Source organism: Panthera uncia, unplaced genomic scaffold (assembly GCF_023721935.1).
Source record: "Panthera uncia isolate 11264 unplaced genomic scaffold, Puncia_PCG_1.0 HiC_scaffold_325, whole genome shotgun sequence".
In the NCBI taxonomy this organism is placed as follows: domain Eukaryota; kingdom Metazoa; phylum Chordata; class Mammalia; order Carnivora; family Felidae; genus Panthera; species Panthera uncia.
In genome coordinates, this window is record NW_026059457.1 from 37,916 (window position 1) to 59,924 (window position 22,009).

The following is a 22,009-nucleotide window of genomic DNA, read 5'->3' on the forward strand; positions in this document are numbered from 1 at the left end:
CCGGAGAAGCAGAATCAATAAGGTATAAATATATCTGTGGTGTGAGAAAAGGCACTGCCCCATCTAAGAAGCCCCTGCTAGGCTCCAGGCAATGAGGAGTGAGGTGCCATGTTCCTCTGGCGTATGGCCAGACATTCTGATTTGTCATGGAAACCAGACATCGAGATTGTCAGGTGAAGTTCCCAAACTTTTTAATGGTCACAAACCAGGCTTGCTTCAGCAGCCCATGTACTAAAATTGGAAGGATACAGAGATTGGCATGGCCCCTATGCAAGGATGACACACAAATTCGCGTGTTTTGAGGATTGCGTGGGATCGTTGAATCATTATGTAGTTCACTGGAAACTGATATAACACTGTAAGTATTAAAAAAATTAGCGTTCCCAAACCAAGTCAGAAAATCTTCCAAAGCACCGTGCATAGGCCAGCACTTTGGAGCAGACAAACATGGCTGCCAGCCAAATCCAACCCACGAGCAGCCAGTTGGACCCTTCTGAGGTAAAACTGAATTTGTTTCCCTCGGGAAACTTACAATCTAGTCGGGATAATAAGATATACACTTGGGAACTATATAATTCAAGAGAAAAACCAAAAGGCTGTGTCAAGGGTGGCATTCCGTCCCCTCCAAAAAATGATATACTGCAGACTTAACCCCCCAGTGCCTCAGAATGTGACTTTATTTCAAATTAGGATTGTTGTAGATATAATGATTTAAGTTGAGTTCATTCTGGAGTAGGGTCGGCCCCTAAGTCAATATGACTGGTGTCCTTATAAAAAGAACACCCCATGAACACATCACAAGCAGAAGCGTCTGCAACAACGAGGGGAGTAGAGTTACGCATCCACAAGCCCAGTACCACCCGGGATTTGCCAACAAACCACCAGAGGCCAGAAAGAGGCAAGGGACGATTCTCCCTGCAGGCTTCAGAGGGGGCATAGCCACACAGACCCCTTGATTTGGGACTTCCAGCCCTCAGAACTATGAGACGATAACATTTCTGTTGTGTTAAGCCACCCAGTTTGGGCAGCTTGTTAGGACAGCCTCCACTCCGGTGTGTTCGTACCTCTCAGAGGTCAGTTTGGGCATTCACTTTGTGGTCAGAAGACCAAAGTTCGAATCCTGGCTCTGCCATTTTCAAGTTGTATATTGTTTGGCATAGTCCCTCCTTTCTCAATAACAACGATAGTAATAGTTACATAGAGATCACAAAAAAGTTCTCCCTCGTAAAACGGTTGTGAGGACTTAAAACGGGATTTATAGGTGGGTTGTTTACTTGTGCAAATCTTGCACGTGCACGTGTGTGTGCATGATCACTGTTACGCTAGTGTTTGGCATGTTTTCCGTGCGTCTAGACTCTGAGGAGGAAGGGGCATCGTTGGTGAGTAGAATGTGCCTATCAGCCGTGATAGAGACAAAATCTCAGAGTTCCAATTAGAAAGTCTACAAGGAAATGCATCCAAGTGAAACTAGGTCTTGCTGTCTTCAGATCATCGGGAAGACTCCTTTCATTACCTCAGACAAAGGCATCCAGCCTAGCCACCCTTGCTGTATTTCTCTCCTTACTCCTTGGCTTGCCGACATTTTCGATAGACACGAATTTTGCAAGCAGTTTACTTAAGAAAGAAGAATGAAATCCCACGGTCAACCGTTTTTGTCATTATGATAGTTGGCCTTTGTGATCTAGCGAATCTGTTGCAAGCAAAAGGAGGGGCACCTGGGTGACTCGGTCGGTTAAGCACCCGACTCTTGATTTTGACTCAGAGCATGATTTCACAGTCGTGAGATCAAGCCCCAGTCAGGCTCCAAGCTGAGTGTGGAGCCTGCTTGAGATTCTCTCTCCTTCTCTCTCTGCCCCTCCCCCACTTATGCTTGAGCACATGCACATGTGTGCATGTGCTCTCTCTGTGTCAAGAAAAAAATTAAAATAAAAAAAAGGAAATGTGTGTCTCTTTCCTTTTCTAGGTGTTTTGTTTTGGGTTTGGGGTTTTGTTTTAGAGAGGGTGTGTGCATGCATGAGCAGAGGAGAGGCACAGAGAGAGAGAGAGAGAGAGAGAGCCAAGCAGGCTCCATGCTGTGGCTTGATCCCACAAACGGTGAGATCATGACCTGAGCTGAAATCAAGAGCCAGACCCTTAATGGACTGAGCCACCCAGGTACCCATCTAGGTGTTTTCATTGATAAATTTCATTGGGTGACCTTGGAAAAGTCAGCCATTTTTCCTTTGGTGCTTTCCTTGCATTCCTTATGTAATGTTGCTTTGGGTCCCCACCCATTCGGGTCTTGTTCCCGTGATGACTTTGTTCAAGTTCCTTTGGAAGTGGAGTCCCCAGATCTCCAGCCAGCTGTCTAGGACAGCTGCGTATTCTGTACACAGCTCTGAGGCCCTGTCCCCTCCTTTGTTTCATGTATTGTACTTCTGTTAATAGAACCCAAGCTTACATCAGCCAAAAGGAGTCATAAGGGTAGCTCATATTCTATGCATTTAGAGAGATTTATCAAAATTCAGATGCCTAGATCTTACCCAGCCCTAGTGAATCAGAATCTCTGACTAGACCCATTCCAGGTAATTCTGATGTGCATTCGGATGTCAGCAAATAATTCTCCAGGGGTTTCTTTTGCAGGGATAAGGGACAGGCCCAAGTGTAAATTTCAGGGATCTAAATGTCCCCTCAGGTCTCCTCTTCATCTCTGATATACACCAAAGTTAATTAAAAGCCTTAACCACAAGGGGGCAGCACATGCAGGAAGTCTAGCTCTTCCAATGAAAAGACTGCAAGAGGGTCCCTTTCATCTGCAAGCTTCAGCATCCATAAATAACCAAAAAAAAAAAAAAAGACTTACAGTTGTTCAGGGGTTCTCTATTGATTAAATCCTCAATCTTAATAACACAGCAGTTGGACGCGCCATTTTATAAGCAATGAAAGGGTTGTGTGAGCGAAGTCAGGTGACTTCTCCAAGGTCTTGCAGCTAGCAATTCATAGAGATGGCTTTTCTCAAACATTCCAGCCAGCAGCAGCACATACTGGAGGCTTCACCACTTAAGACAGCCGGGAGGATATAAACCAGACACGTATCCACAGCATCCCAACCCCCAACCCCTCCCTCAAGCAACATCTGTGCAGTAATAAAGATCAGAATAATCTTAACCTCCACAGAACCACATATGCCCAGAGGTTGAGCAAACAAGCAAAACAAATTTATCATACATGCACTTCACTTAAAAGGTTTCAACAATACGTGAACATCCAGGGAAAGCAGGAAAGGAAACCATTTACATACAATGGACCAGGGCTTCTTATACTGGAATATGGACATTAATGATCTGGCATCTGGGAAGAATAACGCCCCCCAAAGATGTCTTAGTCCCCAGAACCTGTGACTATGTTACCTTACGTGGCTAGAGGGACTTGGTGGATAGGTTTAAGTTAAGGAATTTGAGGAAGGGACGTTGTTTGGGTTGACCAGATGTAATCACAAGGGAAGTACGAAGGTCAGACTCAGAAGAAGATGTGACAAGAAACCCAGAAGCCAGAGGTCAGAATCAGAGAAAGCAATTTAAAGATACTGCTGCCATGCTGGTTGTAGATGGAAGATGGGGCCACGAGACGGGGAATGTGGGAAGCCAAAAGACACGGGACGGATTCTCCCCTAGAACTTCCAAGAGGAACACGGCCCTGATTTTAGCCCGGGGAGACCCGCTTCGGACTTCCGACCTCCAGAACTCTGAGACTAGAAAGCTGTGTTATTTGAAGCCCCTAAGTTCATCATTTGTTACAGCAGCCAGAGGAAACGAAAACACCTGGGAACTGGCAAGATGCAGGTCCTGATCCTGGGTCCACGAAGGGGTGAGAAGTTCCAGTGGGGCTTGCCTGCGGTGCCTGTGTGCTGCTCTTTGGACCACACTTGGAGAGTCGAGGCAGTCAGAACTCCCCCGCAGCTGGTCCTTCAAAGTCTGGAGACTTCACTTAGCACGGGATGGGAGCACGACCCCACGGACCCCTCAGTTCCTCACCTCTGACTCCCCAGGCGTCTGCCCACCTATTCCTTTTATTCCTATTTCTGCCCCCTGTTTATTTACTTTGGAGATTGTAGTCCTAAATCGGAGTGTTCACGTTCCTGCTGCCCCCTTCCCACCGTGCAACACGGTGCCTGGCATGGGATAGGCACTCTTAAGTGAATGAGTGAATGAATGAATGAATGAACGGATGAACTAAAAAATCATGGAAACTCTTAGTTGTTTTCCAAACAGCTGCCTGACCGAATCTCTCGCAACTTGTATTGGCACAACTGAGTTTGTTTTAAGCTACGTAATCCAAACGTAGCTTGGACTGAACCCAGGAGCTTAATTTTCTCAGGCTGGGCTCTATGTTCCAAGCAGATGAAACCAATCTGCACATCGATTCTTCCTCCCCCAATTTGAAAAGCCTGCTGCAGCAGGTCAGTGCCCAAGAGGCAGACTCTGAGAAGAAGATTCGCAGGCAGGAAGCGTATGGCGTTCTGCTCACAGGATCCCTGGGGGGGGGGGGGGGGGGGGGGGGGGGGGGAAAAACAGGACCAGGCAGAGGATGGAGTGGCCTGTGAAGCACACGCAACAGAGTCCTCGGCGGGTTCCTGCAGGGAGCTCGGGAGTAGGCAGGCCCTGCAGAGTCTTCCTGGGACAAGGGTACCTGATAATGACTAGTCACTGGACCAGCTACATCCTCGTAATGGCCAGTCATTGAGGGCAGGCTGACCCGGGGCGTGGGGAGGGAGGGTATGAACTGGAGAAGGCACTCTTCCGTTCTAGGCAAGCTCCAGAGAGGGACTCAGCTGAGAGCTGTCAACCACGAAAGCCGCCAGCCACTGGAGGATGGAGCGGGCCAGTCGTGATAGGTGGGGATCCAGGCAGACTCCACAACATGCACCACACATGCCTTCTGTTTCCTCAGGCACTGGGGGGAAAGCAGCTATTTAATCAAACTAAGCCCAGAATAGAGCTCTGCGTCACACCAATAGGACTAGAGAGGAGTAGACTAAAGATGCAGAAGGAAGAAGAACACTGATGTAGAAGAGTCCAGAAGGGGGGCGGGGGGCGCCTGGGTGGCTCAGTCAGTGAAGCAACCGACTTCGGCTCAGGTCCTGATCTCACAGTTCATGGGTTCGAGCCAGGCTTTGTGCTGACAGCTCGGAGCCTGGAGCCTGCTTCCAATTCTGTGTCTCCCTCTTCTCTGCCCCTCTCCCACCTGCACTCTGTCTCTCTCTCAAAAAATAAATAAAACATTTAAAACTTTAAAGAAAAAAAAAAAGAGTCCAGAAGGAGGAGAACTGGGATGGCCTTGAAAGTGTGCACGGCGTTCCTCTGAGGTGGCATGAGAGTACGGAGGAATGAGCTGTGCATTTGGAGTAGCCCGTGGGTGAAGGCCCCAGTATAACCAGGGAGGAGGAGAATAAAGGGGCCCACGGGGGTAGCATAGTGAGACGCCGATTGCCAAGGAATGAGAGGGCTGCTGGGCCCAGTGAGGGGCAGGCGGGGCGGCTGTTAAAAGTCTGCAGGGGCCCAGTCATGACAGTGTATGTCTCTCTTCCAGAAGCCTCAGGACAGAGCAGGGACAGCACACAACAGTTCAGAGCCGGCAAAGCAGGGGTGTCAGGGGGCTGGTGAGAGGGTCACTGAAATGGGCCACCTTGGAGTCAGGCTGGATGAGGAGGCCAAGGGGGATGAAAGGGGATAAGAAATCCCCGTGTCCCGAGGTCATACGGAAAAAATCCAGCAGCTGGGGGCGATTTCAGGGAGCGGGAAAGCGAAAAGGCGGAGCCTGCAGCGGAGAATTTCAGAGATGGCGTTTATAGTGGTGGAGGGTGAAACGGAGCCCATGTAGAGGGTGGTGAGGAAAGTACTGATCCGCAGGAAGGCCACCTATTCAGTTTGAAACGGTGTCATCACAGTGACAGTCCTATATATCTGGAAAAGTCGACACCACCTTCAAACCACTTTGCTCCTAACCAAAGCCCAGCGCCCTCCCTTGAAGGCAACCACAGGCCCTTTGCAGTATCCCATGAACTTTGGCTCTACATCCTAGACATGTGTATATGCGATCCCATTTCTGTAAGGAAGATTATATACACACATATGATCCTATATAGGATCATATTATATACGTTATCATATATACTCATTTGCTCACTGCTTCTCTCTCTGCCCGGGACTTAGCCCACGTTGTGAGAATGACATCTCTTGACCTGGCCTGTTGCACTTGACTTGTGACTGTAGCTTTGGGTTGAAAAGATTGGAACTCTCGGGGCACCTGGGTGGCTCAGTCGGTTAAGCATCCAACTTTGGCTCAGGTCATGATCTCACAGTCCATGAGATCGAGCCCCACATTGGGCTCTGTGCTGACAGCCCAGGGCCTGGAACTGTGTCTCCCTCTCTCTCTGTGTCTCTTCTGTGTCTCCCTCTCTCTCTGCCCCTCCCGCACTCACACTCTGTCTCTCTATCTCTCAAAAATGAATGTTTAAAAAGATTAAAAAATGGGGCGCCTGGGTAGCTCAGTCGATTAAGCTTCCGACTTCGGCTCAGGTCACGATCTCGCAGTTTGTGAGTTCGAGCCCCGCATTGGGCTCTGTGCTGACAGTCCAGAGCCTGGAGCCTGCTTCGGATTCTGTGTCTCCCCCTCTCTCTGCCCCTCCCCCGCTCATGTTCTGTGTGTGTGTCTCTCTCTCTCTCCTTCAAAAATATATAAACGTTAAAAAGAAATTGTAACTCTTGTGGAAGAGACTTTGTGAGGACAGCCCTGGCAGCAGCCTGTGAAAGGTGAGGCCACAGCCATGGGTAAAGCCAGCCCCGAAAGAGTTCCTCTTTCCTCTCGCTAGAGGCAGAGCAAGCGAGTCCCAATGGCTGAGCCACGTGGATTTCTAACATTTTCCTGTTTCTAGGTGAGAGTTTTTAGTCTCGCTTCCTGGAATCGAAACAAAGTTCAAAACAAATTTCTAAACAAAGGGATCCTCTGCTTCCCCAGATCTCGATTCCATTCCCTGAGAGGAACGAGCCAAGGTACTTCTCCTCTGACGACTTTCCCAGCAGAGCCCCGTGGCTTCCTCCCACACCTTCCTGGTGGCCACCAATTGTTGTGAACATCCTCATGGGTGTAGATTTTTATTTCTATTAACCTTTTCTTCATGTCCTCATAATTATGCAGGGAGAAAGAAGACTGTTTTCCCAATAGAAGTTATTCGAGACTTTTCGACGGTCTAGGGTTCAACGGTCTCTCCTAAAAGCCAGCACCCAGCTGGGCAAGGTGAAAAGGATTCTAGACACATTCAAGTCTGATGCTGCCTCTGCTCAGCCTCTCAGCAGATGGTTCGAGGGTGGGGTGCATCCGCTATCAAGTGGGAAGGTCACTCCTACCTCCAGGGCTTGACAAAGTGGTTGCGAGGAGAAAATTAGAAAGATCCTTGGAAGCGTTTTGTTAATTGTGAGGTGCTGGGAAGCACGGAATGTGTTTCTTTAAACTGAGTCCACACAACTGGAGGGAGATTAATCGCAGCCTGGAATAAAGGGAAAGGAAACAGAAGCACGTCGCCTTCAAATGTGAAGTCACGCTGCTTTGAAAGCACTTGCAGTCAGACCCTCACGAGATTGTGAAATGAAGAGGCAGGCTTAAATTCTTACTGCCTTTGCAAGAGAAGGCATGGAGACGGGGCAGGAAAGCCTGAAGCCTGTTCTCCTGGTCTTTATCTGCGTACTTCCCCGCAAGGAGATGGAAACAGGGACACAGGCCAGCCTCATTTAGCATCGTTGTAATTGGCCCAGAGGAAGGACCACACCCTGAAATCCTCGTGGCAACAGAGCTCACCCCACATTCCCAGGCAGGGAAACGCTGTCAGGAACAAACTGTGGGAAGGTCCAGCAGGGCTGCGTGAGAAGAGAGAGGATGGGCTTGTCGTATGGGTAGATGTAGGTGAATGATGATAACGGCAGTGAAAGAACATGGACCGCTTCATATGGACGCACTACACCTAGTATTTTAACGGATTTACTCATTAAACACACACAACCACCCAGACAGGTAGGTGCCGTCATTATCGCCATCTAAAGATGAAGAATTTGAAGGTCTGGGAAGCTGAGTAAATTTCCAAAGGTCACAGAGCTGGCAAGTGGTAGAGTTGGGACTCCGATCCCAGCAGACGGAATCCAGAGCCAGGCTGTTGACCGGGCACCACTGAGTTTGCCTAGTTTTTGCGTTTGGCAAAGAATAAGGCAATCTGCATTTACAGAACCCCAGAGTGGAAGCGATCCTGAGCATCAGTTGAGTGTTTCATTCAAAAGATACCGATTAAGCACGGGTTACAAGCAGGCTCACATCCAGGTTGGGGGGGGGGCGAGTAGCACAGGGGTACAGTGAACAGACAGGGTATATTCTTTCATGGAGCTAGCGAACTTTCCATTGGAGGAGAGAGAGAACAAGCAACAAATCAACTGGCAATGGAGGTGGAAGGGGGTAAGTAAAGCGGCAGAAAATGCAGGCACATAAGCTAATGGGCTTGAGAAATCCCTCATATCCCCAACTTGTCCAACGACCACCTTCTACACTGGAGGAAGGCGTTGCTCAAGACTCTACCATACCACGCCGCTCCCAGCGATGGGTTTATTTTCCTATCATTGTCTAGCCCCTAGGCCTCAGCACCAAGGAAAAGCAAACAAGTGCTCAAACACCCCCTTGTTGGTCCCAGGACACAAAGGACACTTCCATCCCTGCATTACACCCCAAGACCCAGGAAGAAACCCAGGCACCGCTCAGCCTGGACATGCACAGGCGTGTCCAGCAGGTGGCAGCAGCTAGCAGCCGTGCCCCCAGACCCGGACTCCCACCCAGTGCAGCCGCCCCGTGGGCCTGCACCGGGGAGGTCGAACTCCCCTATTTCATTTTGCTCATCTTGGAATACAAGACTCTAGAAGAGGACCGGGATTCATGAACCAGTCGCAGGGGCTCAGGCAGGGGCCTTTGGCTCCTGACACTGGCAAAAAGATGGATCCTGAGGCCTGTCACTGTTTCGAGCCTGGGCAGGATACGCTGCCCTGCAGAGCCCCAGCCCTGGGTGCTGCCCCTGCCCTGCCTCTCTGTGCTCCACGCCCTGTTTGGGCTCTCCAGCCGTGGGCGTAGTCTGGGGTGTACATGAGCTGGGGCTCCAGCCCTGCTCCTACCAGGCATTTGGGTCTGAGGGAGCTGCAGGATGGGGTGCTCGTGCCCTCCCATCCTCCCCACTACCCTCTGCTCCTTCCTGCTCTGACCAGGGCCTACTAGTCCACTTGCTTTCAAAGCCACATTCTACAGCCCAGACTCAGAGGGGATGGCAGAAGGAGAGACGGCACCTGACGATACAGAACTGGACTGCCTTTTCACCCCCCAGGTGATAAGTGAGGTTGGAAGATTGGAGTACTTAAAGGCAAATGGGGTGAAAAAAAAATGAAATGAAAAGTGTTTAAGTTGGAAACTATCCCCACTCTAAAGTGACATGATCTTACAGGTCAAAAATCATAAGGAATCCAATTTTTAAAAACCATTAGAATAGAGGAGTTTAGCAAGGTTGCAGGATATAAGAACAATATACAAACATCAATTTTTTTCTCTGCATTAACGATGAACAATCCAAAAATGAAATTAAGAAAACAATTCAATTTACAATAGCATCAAAAATAATAAAATACTTAGAAATATGTTCAACAAAAGAAGGGCAAAACCTATACTCTGGGAGCTACAAAACATCATTGAAATAAATTATAGATCTCAGTGAAGGAAAACATTTCATGTTCATGGATTTGGAAGATTTAATACTATTAAGATGGCAAGACTCCCCAGACTAATCTAGATATTCAATGTAATCTCTATCAAAATCTCAGCAGCTTCTTTTCTAGAAACTGACAAGCTGACACTAACATCCATATAGAAACTTAGGAACCCAGCATAGCCAAACGGTCTTGAAAACAAAGGGTAGGGGAGCCTGGGTGGCTCAGTCGGTTAAGCGGCCGACTTCGGCTCAGGTCATGATCTCGCAGTCTGTGGGTGCGAGCCCCGCGTCGGGCTCTGTGCTGACAGCTCAGAGCCTGGAGCCTGTTTCAGATTCTGTGTCTGCCTCTCTCTGACCCTCCCCCATTCATGCTCTGTCTCTCTCTGTCTCTAAAATAAATAAACATTAAAAAAAAATTAAAAAAAAAAAAAAGAAAACAAAGGGTAAAGTTGTCAATTTTACACTTCTTGATTTCAAAACTTACTATAAAGGAATGGTAATCAAACAGTGCAGTACTGATATAAGGATAGATCATTGCAATAGAATTGAGAGTCCGGAAATAAACCCATGTCAATTGATTTTCCACAAGGGGACCAAATCAATGGAGGAAAAATTAGTCTTTCAACAAATGGTGCTGGGAGAACTGCATGGCCACATGCAGAAGAATGAAGTTGGATCCTTACCTCGCACTATTACACAAATCAACTCACGGTAATGGAAATGTAGTATTGTCTTTAACTAATGAGGCTCTGATTCATTTTGGTAATGAGGCAGCTAGAGACCTTCTAGCTGCCTCTAGAAGAAAGTGTCAAATTTTGGCCCTTAAAGCAACTGGGGGAGAAAGAGCCCACACTTTCCCTGCTGCCCTGTCTTGGGCATAATATATATAATATCCCTCAACTGGCTCTGGGCATCCTCTCTCAAATATCAGAATGCCAAAGTTGCTGCTGAGACTGTGCTTGAGCTCCAGGGTAAGCTAAGGTGGTCACCAACCTCCCTGGCTGAGCAAAAATCATCACAGCCTTCTTTTACTGAGGGACCCCTCAACCACATTATATTCTCAAACCTCAGTAGAGTGAAGAGGCTGGGCAGGCCTGGCTTATTATTCTCCCTGCTTCCACAAAATATAAGATGACATGCTCTACGTAGCCCTGGATTTTTTGTACCAACTGTATCAATCTACTATTTTCTAAGTCATCAATTCAGTTATAACCACAGCTCCAAATCCATGGGTAGGACTGGAACAACACTATTCGTACTTTAAAAAGACCCTATTGATCTTGGGGAGCTTGGGCCTTCAGAAGATACTAGGAACGTCCAGTCAGCTGGCAGGCAGATGATATAGCAATGTGAGTAGCCTAGAGAGAAACAGGCCCACTCCAATTTTCTGTCACTTTCCTAAACCTACAGAGACCATCTCACCCCGTCACTGAAAATGAATTCAGGCCCAAGGAGGGTGGGGGGGAGAGGGACGTCCGTGCAAGGCCTCAGCCCTGCCACTTTTGCACTTCCCCCTGGGATGTGGTAGGAGACCATCAACCCTCATTCTTCATGGCTGAATCCTGGCTCATAATCTCATTTGATTCATAATACGATCATGCTCCCAAGTAAGTAGAGCCATCAGCAGCTCATCGGTGCAGAGCTGGCCTGAACAATTGCCGAGTAGGTTGAGTCGAGACGAAAAATGCCCCTCCTCATACCTGTTGCTCTTAAGAGACAAAGCAAAGCCCTTTCCTTAACCCCATCCTTGTGAGACTACAGCGTCCCCACTTCCATAGGAAGTGTCGAAGAGGTTACCGTAAACGTAAAGGTTAAAGAGGATCCATGAGATACAATTTCTTTACAGTTAGGCCATTTCAGCAAAAAGTCTAGGGGCAGGAGACACAACGTTGACGAACCATGAAGCAAGGCTGACTCTAGTCCGAAGGAAGCTTGTACAACTGTTACAACAAGCTCATTGTGAGTCATTAAGAAAAGCTAAGAATTGCTATGGGATGGGAAGTGGGGCTGGAGGAATGTCAGGGGGCTGGAGGAAAATAATCATAAACAATAGAGAACTTTATGCCCACCCTGGCAGGCATAAGCCAAGCTTGGCTAAAACTAACTTTGCTAGCCAAACTTGGCTCAAATTAACTTTCCTGCTGGTAGAATTAGCATAGAGGTAAAGAATTTTTCAAACCAGAAGTTCTTTTAGAAAATACCCAGTCTAGAGTGTATCTATATAGTTTTTAAAGCCTCATCTAGATTTTAAAAGGACATTATTTTTTTTTTTAGTTCAGAATCATTGTTTTATTTTTTTCTTTTTTTTTTAATTTTTCTTTTAACGTTTATTTATTTTTGAGACAGAGAGAGACAGAGCATGAATGGGGGAGGGTCAGAGAGAGAGAGATACAGAATCTGAAACAGGCTCCAGGCTCTGAGCTGTCAGCACAGAGCCTGACGCAGGGCTTGAACCACGGACCGCAAAATCATGACCTGAGCTGAAGTCGGCCGCTTAACCGACTGAGCCACCCAGGCGCCCCCAGAATCATTGTTTTAAAAAGAAATGTAACTTGGAGCTCCATAATCAACAACAAAGAAAATCTTTATGAATCTTATTTACCCTCACAACAATCCGGTGAGGCAGCACTGCTATTGTTCCCTTTTTACAGATGAAGAAACTGAGGTACACAAGACTGAAGTACTTGCCAGGGTCACACAGAGAGGCTGCTGTTGTACAGCAGGGCACAAGAAGAGCTTCCTTGTTTAAAGCAGGGTAGAGGGCAGGGTTCAGAGCGAGGAAGGTGTCAGTATCCCGGCAAATGACCCTTCCCCACAGCTCACATGACCCTGTTTGAAAAAGTCTGATAAGAAAATCAGGAGACAGAGGTTGAAAATGGTGGCGGCTGGGTCCTGGGTTTCTGGGCTGCCAGGTCAGGCCGGGGCACAGCTGAGGACTTCCATGCCGAGTGGGGCCCACGACGCAGAGGGCTCAGCTCTCACATGGAAAGCCCTCACCTACTTTGTAGGGCTCCTTGGCCTGGGAGCAAGCACGCCGAACGTCCTCCTGAAGTCACATCACAGACGGCACGACCCACGTATGTCACCAAGCCCTTTCCCTGGGGAGATGGTAATCATACTCTATTCCGTAACTCTGGCGTGAATTCACCTCCCAGCAGCTGTGAAGATTAACAAAGAGAACCCAGACCGCTACCCAGTTGGGGACCACAGCACTGGTCTGGACCATGACTCTGCACGTGGACCAGAAAAATACATGAGACCCTACGCTTACCTTCCTCACTTGTATCAAATGATGTCCAGGATACTGACCTTCCATGCCTTCGCTTATGGCAGGAGGTGGCTTAGATAAATAACCCACATTGGTCCATGGGGATGAAAGAAAGAAAGAAAACCAGAAGATAAACGGAATCACTAAAGGTTCAGGTAGAATAAAAATATGACAAAGATAATAAGGACAAATCCTTAGGGTCCAGAAACAAGCACGGAAATCAAAGCCCTGTGAATAAATGAGAGCAGGTGCCATGGTGACTCTGAGGTGTTAGTGAGAACATGAGTCCTTGGAGCTGGGGCTGGCCTTCTAATTCCCCTTCCTCCTTACTAAAGATGACTTTGGACCTAGGTCAAGCGGGGGAGCTGGAAAGGCGCTCCGTGCATAAAGCTTGAAGTCTGAAAGTGTTGCTATTTCATCAAAAAGGAATTAGAAAACTTCCTTCCACCTTCCAAGGACCCCCTAAAGAAGCTGTGTGTCTATCTGAGGCCTTGTGTGGAAAAATCAAATACCCAGGCCTGCTCTGTAGGAAGATACAGGATCTGAATTTACCCTGAGGTCTGTAGGAATCCCAATCAGGGGAGTTAGTGACAAAAACTAGCCCCTGGATGTTAATTCTCTAAGGAAATAACAGAAACAATCACAAAACTACTCTTTCACAGTGTAGGGTTAATGAGAAGCCTTTTTTTTTTTTTTTTTTTTTATGTTAAAGAGTAGTTCAGAGTACTTTGCCCTTGAACAACATGGGTTTGAACTGCGCGGGTCCACTTACACACAGATTTTTTTGATAAATACAGGACAGTACTGTCCATGTATTTTCTCTTCCTTATGAGTTTCTTTTTTTTACTCAGTACGTTTAATGGGATGATTTCCACAAACTATACACAAAGTTTCTAACCGTCACAATTCAGTAAAATACAAAAGATGACCTTAAAGATTATGGGAAGAGAAGGCAACACCAGTGGTGACACCTTCCAATCCCGGTGGATCTAGGGGTGGGGAGGGGGTGATGGTTTCTTTTTCACCCGAGCCCCTTATTTCAATGTACAAAGGAATTACTCTGATTGATATTAAATTGGATTGAAAACAAAGTGGACTAAAAAGCAAATCTACTCTATGTTGGTATGGAAATGGGAAAAAAGAATGAGTCTTTCAAAGTAGGATGGGAGACAGTTGGGGAAAGATTCTGTGGTTCACACTGCTCCATTTTTACTGAAAGTAAAATCAGGGCAGCCCAGTATTTCTTTTCTTTAATCCCCTTTGCATATGCTTGCAAGTTTCACCAGCTGTCCACACGGTCATCTTCACTTTCCTCAAAGTTTCCTGCCACTCCCTTTCTCTCTTGGCTTTTTCTCCAGCTTCTATCTTTTCTCCCCCTGTTACTTCCTTTCACGCACCTCTCCCCACCGCTCCTGCTTCTCTCTCTTGCCTTTCAATTTCCAGCTCAGCAAAGCCTGTGGCTGTCTGTTTATACACTGTTTGTTTGAACAGCTCAGGATCCCCCTCCTCCACATGTGTAGGTTTCGTTTCTCCTTTAATTGCTTGTTTCACTCTCTCACAGTGTGTTCTATGTATTCTTTTCCTGCTTGATTTATATCCAGGGTCCTCTTCCTTTGCTCCTGATCCAGGAGCAACTTGTAAGCTTCGTCCACAGCTTCAAAAGCCTTTTGTGCTATCAGCATCATCTAAATTTTTGTCAGGATGCACCAATATGGATAACTGTCAAAATGTCTTTTTTATTCCTTCATCTGTCACTTCAGGATCGATCTGAAGAACCTCAAATGGGTTCAAATTGGAAGTAGGAAGAAACAGGACAGGTCGATCTTTCAATCTGACTTTTGGACGTTAGAACTGAATCTGTCTTTTCTATTTGTTTCACCTCACTGTAGAAGGTCATAAATGTTTCCTCAATGCTCCCTCTGCCAGCTGAATCGCTGCTCATTCCTAGAGCCACCATTTCTCCTTCTTGATGACTGTCTTAATTACATTTTCTTTTCTCCAGCTTGCTTTATTAGAAGAATACAGTATATAATATATATAACATAGAAAATATGCATTAATGCCTATTTATGTTATTAGTAACAGTTCTGATTAACAGTTGGCATTAGTAATTAATTCTGGGGGGAGTCAAAAGTTACACACAGATTTCCAACTGTGCATGGGGTCAGCATTTCTAACCCCTGCATTGTTCAAGGGTCAACTGTAGATCACAGAGAGATACTCATCACACGAGGAAGTTAACTAATGAGAGAGAAACCCGGCAGCTGCAACCAGACAGTAAATCAGCACTGAAAGAATGGGAAATAATAGAGCTAGAAATGAAAGAATAGGCAATTCAAAGTAATTTAAGAGATTTTTAAAATTAGGAACCATAATGAAGCAATAGAGTATTATGGGAAAAGGTACAGACAGATTTGATAAATAACAAAATCGAAGCCCTGGAAACGAAACACAAAGGCACTGCGTAGAAGGACTCACTGGGTAAATTAAATAAAAGATTCAGCACAGCAGAGGAAAAAATTAGTGAGCCCAAACACAGATCTGCAGAAATCACTCAGAATGTGGCAGGGAGAAACCAGAAAATGAAAGAATTAACCAAGCAAGATGGAAGATGGAAGGAGATGCCCGATGGAATCTGATAGAACTTGCACAGGAGAGGCTCAAAGAGATGGTATTCACAGGGAGAGTGATGAGGAATATTCCAGAATGGAAGACATGAATCTTCAGATTGAAAATGCACACCAAGTTCTAAAGAAGGTAGATAAAAATAACAGGTTTTTTAAAAATATGATTTCTATTTCTTTGCAGGTTTTGTGTGTTCAGGTCTTTCCTCCCAATCCTTTTGTCTGGGTTTAATTTCCATTTCATCTAAATGTTCATTTTGGTAAGATGAAAAAAGTAAGTAAAAATATAAGAATACAGATTGACAAAATAAACACAAATAATATGTATAGAAGGAAATAACAGTAATCGATAAAATTAATGAAATTATTTCTATGTTTTAAGAGCTCATTTTCTGGGTACTGTTGTTGTAGAATTATTTATTGCTTCTGTGACAAACAGGCCGTTTCTCCATGGGCAGATCAGAAATCCACTTCTGGGGTGATTTCACTCTCAGTGTACTGTCTATGCAGTCAGTAAAGCCTTCCAGGGGAAACACACCAGCAGGGGGAGGGAGCCTGTGGGAAGAGGAGGGGGACCACCAAATGCCAGAAACTTGACACCAAAGAAACACAGACTAAGAGTGACACCCAGTGGCCAGACTACCCGCATAGCGCAGGATGCTTCCCAGGACCCCCACATCCTGGCTGCTGCTTGTGGCCAGATCGTTTGTGGGGGTTTCCTCTCATTGATGTGTTTCAGGGAGGTCTGTGATCTAGAGAGTGCTTTGGTGGGGGTGTGAGGAGCCGGTTCCCCTCTCTCCTCCTCTGCCATCTATCCCTGTCTCCTGGCTCACTTTCCCCTTCCCTACCCAATGTGCAGTCTCTGGTGATGGGGTCCCATAAGTGACCAGGTAGAGAGGTCAACAGAAGACACGATGGAAACAAGGAGAATTTCTCCCACCACCACTTCGATACAGGGGTGATGTGCTCCATGGTGAGAGTGTATCCCCTACAGCTAAGCCAGTTAAAATGTGATAAATTAATTTAGCGGTACTGACCTCTTGAAATTCAGGGAGAGGGTATAAGATATTGGAGTGCCAGTGCAGACAATCCACGTCATCACAAAAAAGGTCCCGATGAAATTAGACCTCGTTAGATCCACCCCATTTCTGCAAATAGTGCTGCGGGTATGTTTCTAAACTCTCCAGCAACAGCCAACTTGGAGATTGCACTAAGGAAACGCTGGCTCAGATGCAAAAGCCCAGAAGAAAATTATAAAATCTGACACCTATCCCACCACCCAATTAAATCGTCTCTCAGAAGTCACCACCAATAATCACCACCACAATAAGAACTAGCACAAATTGATCACACACACACACACACACACACACACACACACACACACACACACCATGCCAAGCACCATCATAATTGCCTTACATGCACTGGCTCATTTAAATTCTATTAGGCAATCCTATTAGGCAACTACTAATATTATACTCATTTTACAGATGAGAAATTTGAGGCATAGGAAGAGAAATTAATGTGTCCAAAGTCACAGAGCTGGTGAACTAACGAAAACACATGATGTTCTCACATCGTCCCCAAACGCCCTTCAGGCAGGCTGAACCTTGGAGGATGTAGACAATCCTAGGCAAAAACGTGAAGGAGGGTACAAAAAGTAGTGGGAAAGAAATAGATGAAGACTTGGCAGTCAAACGTTCAATGTATGTTTGGCAGATAATACAGAGTCCATATGAACTATGGCCAAAAAAAATTATATGGAATGCAGTATTATGAGTCATGATGATGGGGGGCGGAGAACGGCAGCCAGATTGTGCTGCATGTTGTACATCAGACTGAAGAGATTGAAATTAACCTTGTAGGCAGTGGTGAGTGATGAAGGATTTATAAACGAGTAAATGTCACAGTCAAGATTAATGTCCTTACAAAGATGTATTTGGTTGTGGTGTCTAGATGGTATACAGATGAAGTATGAGTTTGAGCATGGGTCATCCTTTAAAAAATTTTTTTTTACATTTATGTATTTTTGATAGACAGAGAGAAACAGAGCACAAGTGGGGGAGGGGCAGAGAGAGAAGGAGACACAGAATTGGAAGCAGGCTCCAGGCTCCGAGCTGTCAGCACAGAGCCTGATGCGGGGCTCGAACCCACAAACCGTGAGATCATGACCTGAGCCAAAGCCGGATGCTTAACCGACTGAGCCACCCAGGTGCCCCAAGCATAGGTCATTCTTCCACAAATTCAGTCTGTCTTAGTCAATGTACCATGTGCGTGAGAAAAAAAAATATCTGTTCTATAGTGATAGGATATGGTGTTCTCTAAATATCAGTTATGTCAAGATGATTCGTTTTGGGATGATCTTTATTTTTACTGACTTTGTGTATTCTTCCAGTTATGTGTGAATTTTTGTTCTTTTAATTGCTGAGGGTGTTAAGATCTCCAACTGTGATTGTAGAATTTTCATTTCTTCCTTAAATTCTCTCAATTGCTTCTTTGTGTATTTTAAGGATCTATTATTCAGCACCCACATTAATGATTGTATATCTTTTTGGGTACGACAGCCACTCCAGCCTTCATGTGCTTGCAGTTTACGTGATATATTTTCCAATCCCTTTGCTTTTAAACTATCTTTATGTTTAAAATGTACATCTTGTGAAGAGCATTTGTTAGGTCTCACTTTTTTTCCTCAGCTCTGACAATCACTCCCCAGTAATTAGAGTGTTACTTTACAGACTTCTAGACCCCATAGTTTGTGATGAGAAATCAAATGTCTTTAGACTTGATATTTTGTAAAGAAAAAGCATTCATGACACTTGTTAAAGATGTTAAGAAAGACTCTATTTGAGAAGGGACTACTGTAGTGGGGGTTTTACAGTAGGGAAGACAGATCAGGCTCAACTCCGAATACAAGACGAAGTGAAGATTTATAGCCAAGGAGCAGCACAGGGGAAGTAAATGGAAAATTGCTAAAACAAAATATCAGGAATATGAGGATTCTTGATAGTCTTGCTCAACAGAATTCTTGCTGAAGGCAAGCCAGGATGATAAGATATTGAGGGTAGGAGGTGAGGAATTTGATCAGATCTCAAGGGTGATCAGATACTAAGAGGGAACTGTGGCTAAACGGACTCAGCAGGATTCTTGTTACACCTGGGCTAAGTGGACCAAGGGCAGAGCCTAAGGCTGGGACCTAGTCAGACTCAGGAACTTGATTCAAGTTTGGTCGAGGTAGAGAATCTGTCATATTCCACCGTATGCCGTGTGTCATTTTCCCTAGCTCTTTCAACATTTTCTCTTTACCTTTGGTTTTCAACACTTGGACTATGATGTGACTAGGTGTAGTTTTCTTCTAATTTATCTTACGGAGCTTCTTGAATTTGTACCTGTGAGAAGATGTCTGCCCTATTCTACCCCCTCCCCCTTTCATTTGAGGAGTCCAATTATGTGGGGAGTCTATAATGTTAGACCTTTTGATATTGTCTCCCATGTCCCTGAGGCTCTGTTGACCTTTTTTTTAATTTTCTTTGAACAGTTTGAGGATTACAACAAAATTGAGATGAAGATACAGAGATTTCCTACATACCCACTAGCCCCCCCTCCCCCAACACACACATGCATAGCCACCCCTGTTAACATGACTGGTACAATATTTACCAAGGATGAATCCACATTGACACAGCATAATCACCCAAAGTCCATAGTTTGTCATAGGATTCATTCTTGCTGTTGGATATGCTATGGCTTTGGACAATGTACAATGACATACAGTCATCATTATATCATACAGAATATTTTCACTGCTTTAAAAATCCTCTATGCCCTGCTTATTCATCACAACCCCCTCCCCCACAATCACTGGTCTTTTTACTATTTCCATAGTTTTTCTTTTTCCAGAGTGTCATATAGTTGGAATCATACAGTATACAGCCTTTTCAGAGTGGCTTCTTCCACTTAGCAAGATGCATTTAAGGTTCCTCCATGTCTTTCTGTGGCTTGATAACTTGTTTCTTTTTAGTATTGAATAATATTCCATTGTCAGGATGAACCACAGTTTATCTATCCTTTTACCCATTGCAGGACATCTTGGCTGCTTCCAAATTTTGGCAATTAGGAATAAATATCCATGTCCAATTTTTTACATGAACATAAATTTTCAACTCCTTACAGTTAACACCAAGGAGTGCAATTACTGGATCTTATGATAAGACTATATTGCTTTTGTAAGAAACCACCAAACTGTCTTCTAAGGTGTCTGTACCATTTGCATTTCCACTAACAATAAATGAGAGTTCCTGTTGCTTCACATCTTCACCAGCATTTGGTGATGTCAGTATTCCAGAATTTGGGCATTCTAATACGTATGTCATGGTATAAATGTGCATTTCCCTAATGACAAATGATGAGGAACATCTGTTCATATACTTATTTTCCTTCTGCATATCTTCTTTAGTGAGGTGTCTGTTAAAGTCTTTGGTCTGTTTTTTAATTGGGGTGTTAGTTTTGTTATTGTTGAGTTTTAAGAGTTCTTTGCTTATTTTGGACACCAGTCCTTTATCAGATACATTTTTTAAATAAATGTTTTCTCCCCAACTGTGGCTTGTCTTCTCATTCTCTTGACATTGTCTTTCACAGAAGCACAAGGTGTTTGTTTGTATTAATTTTAATGAAATCCAGTTTGCCAATTATTTCTTCCAAGGATCATGTCTTCCCAAGGTCATCTAGGTTTTCTCCTATGTTATCTTGTAGGAGTTTTATCGTTTCACATTTTACATTTAGGTCTGTGCTCCATTTTGAGTTAATTATTGTGAAGGATGTAAGTTCTGTGTCTAGACCAGACACAGGCCCAGATGTCCAGTTATTCCAGCACCATTTGTTGAAAAGACTGTCTTGGCTGCATTCTTGTGCTTTTGTTCCTTTGTCAAAGATCAGCTGACTATATTTATGGGAGACTATTTCCTGGGCTCTCTGTTCTCCTCCATTAATCTATTTGCCTATCTTTTCCAATACCACACTGTCTTGATCACTGCAGCTTTATAGTAAGTCTTGAATTCAGCTAGCATTAGTCCTCCAATTTTGTTCTTCTCTTTCAATATTGTGTTAGCTCTTCTGAGTCATTTGCCTCACTCCATATAAATTTTAAAATCATTTTGCCAATATCCATAAAATAACTTACTGGGAGTTTGATTGGGATTGCATTGAATCTACAGATCAAGCTGGGGAGAACAGACAGCTTGACAATATTGAGTCTTCTCACTCATGAACATGAATATATCTCCATTTATGTAGTTCTTTGATTTCATTTATCAGAGTTTAATAGATTTCCTAATACAGATCTTGTACATACTTTGTTAGTAAGTATTTCCTTTTGGTGCTAATGTAAATGGTATTGTGTTTTTAATTTCAAATTCCACTTGTTCATTGTTAGTATTTAGAAAAGCAATTGATGTCTATATGCCAACTTGTATTTTGAAAACTTGCTATGACTACTTATTGTACATTGTCCAAAGCCATAGCATATGATCATGTCATTTGTGAACAATGATAGTTTTAAGTCTTTCTTCCCAACCTGTATACCTTTGGTTTCCTTTTCTTGCCATACTGCATTAGCAAGGACTTCTAGTACAATGCTGAAACTGAGTTCCGAGTAGGGATATCCTTGCCTTGTACCTAACCTTAGAGGGAAAGTTTTGAGTTTCTCACAATTAAGTATGGTGTTACCTGTAGGTTTTTTGCAGACAGTCTTTATCAAGTTGAGACAGTTCCCCTCTATTCTTAGTTTACTGAGAGTTTTTATCTTGAATGGGTGTTAGATTTTATTAAATGTTTTTTCTGCATCTATTGATATGATCATGTGATTTTTTTCTATGGGATGGATTATATTAATTGATTTTCAATGTTAAACCTGCTTGCATATCTGGATAAATCCCACTTGGTCATAGTATATAATTTTTTTATACTTTTTTGGATTCAATTTGCTAATATTTTGTTGAGGACTTTTGCATCTATGGTCACAAGAGGTATTGCAGTTTTCTATTCTTGTGATGTTTATGTTTGGTTTGGTATTAGAGTAATACTGGCCCCATAGAATGAATTAGGAAGTATTCCCTCTGCTTCTATCCTCTAGAAGAGATTTTAGAGCATTGATATAATTTCTAACTTAAACATCTGGTAGAATTCACCCAGGAGCCCATCTGGGTCAGGTTCTTTCTTTTTTGGAAGTTTATTAATTGTCAATTCAATTTCCTTAATAGATAAGGGCTTATTCAGAGCATCTATTTCTTCTTGTGTGACTTTGGACAGGTTGTTCATTTCAAGGAATTAGTCCATTTTGTCTACATTGTCAGA

The 22,009-nt window shown here is 44.5% G+C and overlaps 1 non-coding gene and 1 pseudogene across 1 annotated transcript; one reads left to right on the forward strand and one right to left on the reverse strand.

The window, feature by feature from the left end:
* The first annotated feature begins 207 nt into the window (after nucleotides 1-207).
* Nucleotides 208-311, forward strand: LOC125917947 (U6 spliceosomal RNA). The gene has a single exon (XR_007456338.1). It is a non-coding gene; the product is annotated as a U6 spliceosomal RNA (small nuclear RNA).
* Nucleotides 312-13,713: 13,402 nt separating this feature from the next.
* LOC125917945 (dnaJ homolog subfamily C member 8-like) lies at nucleotides 13,714-15,787 on the reverse strand (annotated as a pseudogene).
* Between the last annotated feature and the right edge of the window lie 6,222 nt (nucleotides 15,788-22,009).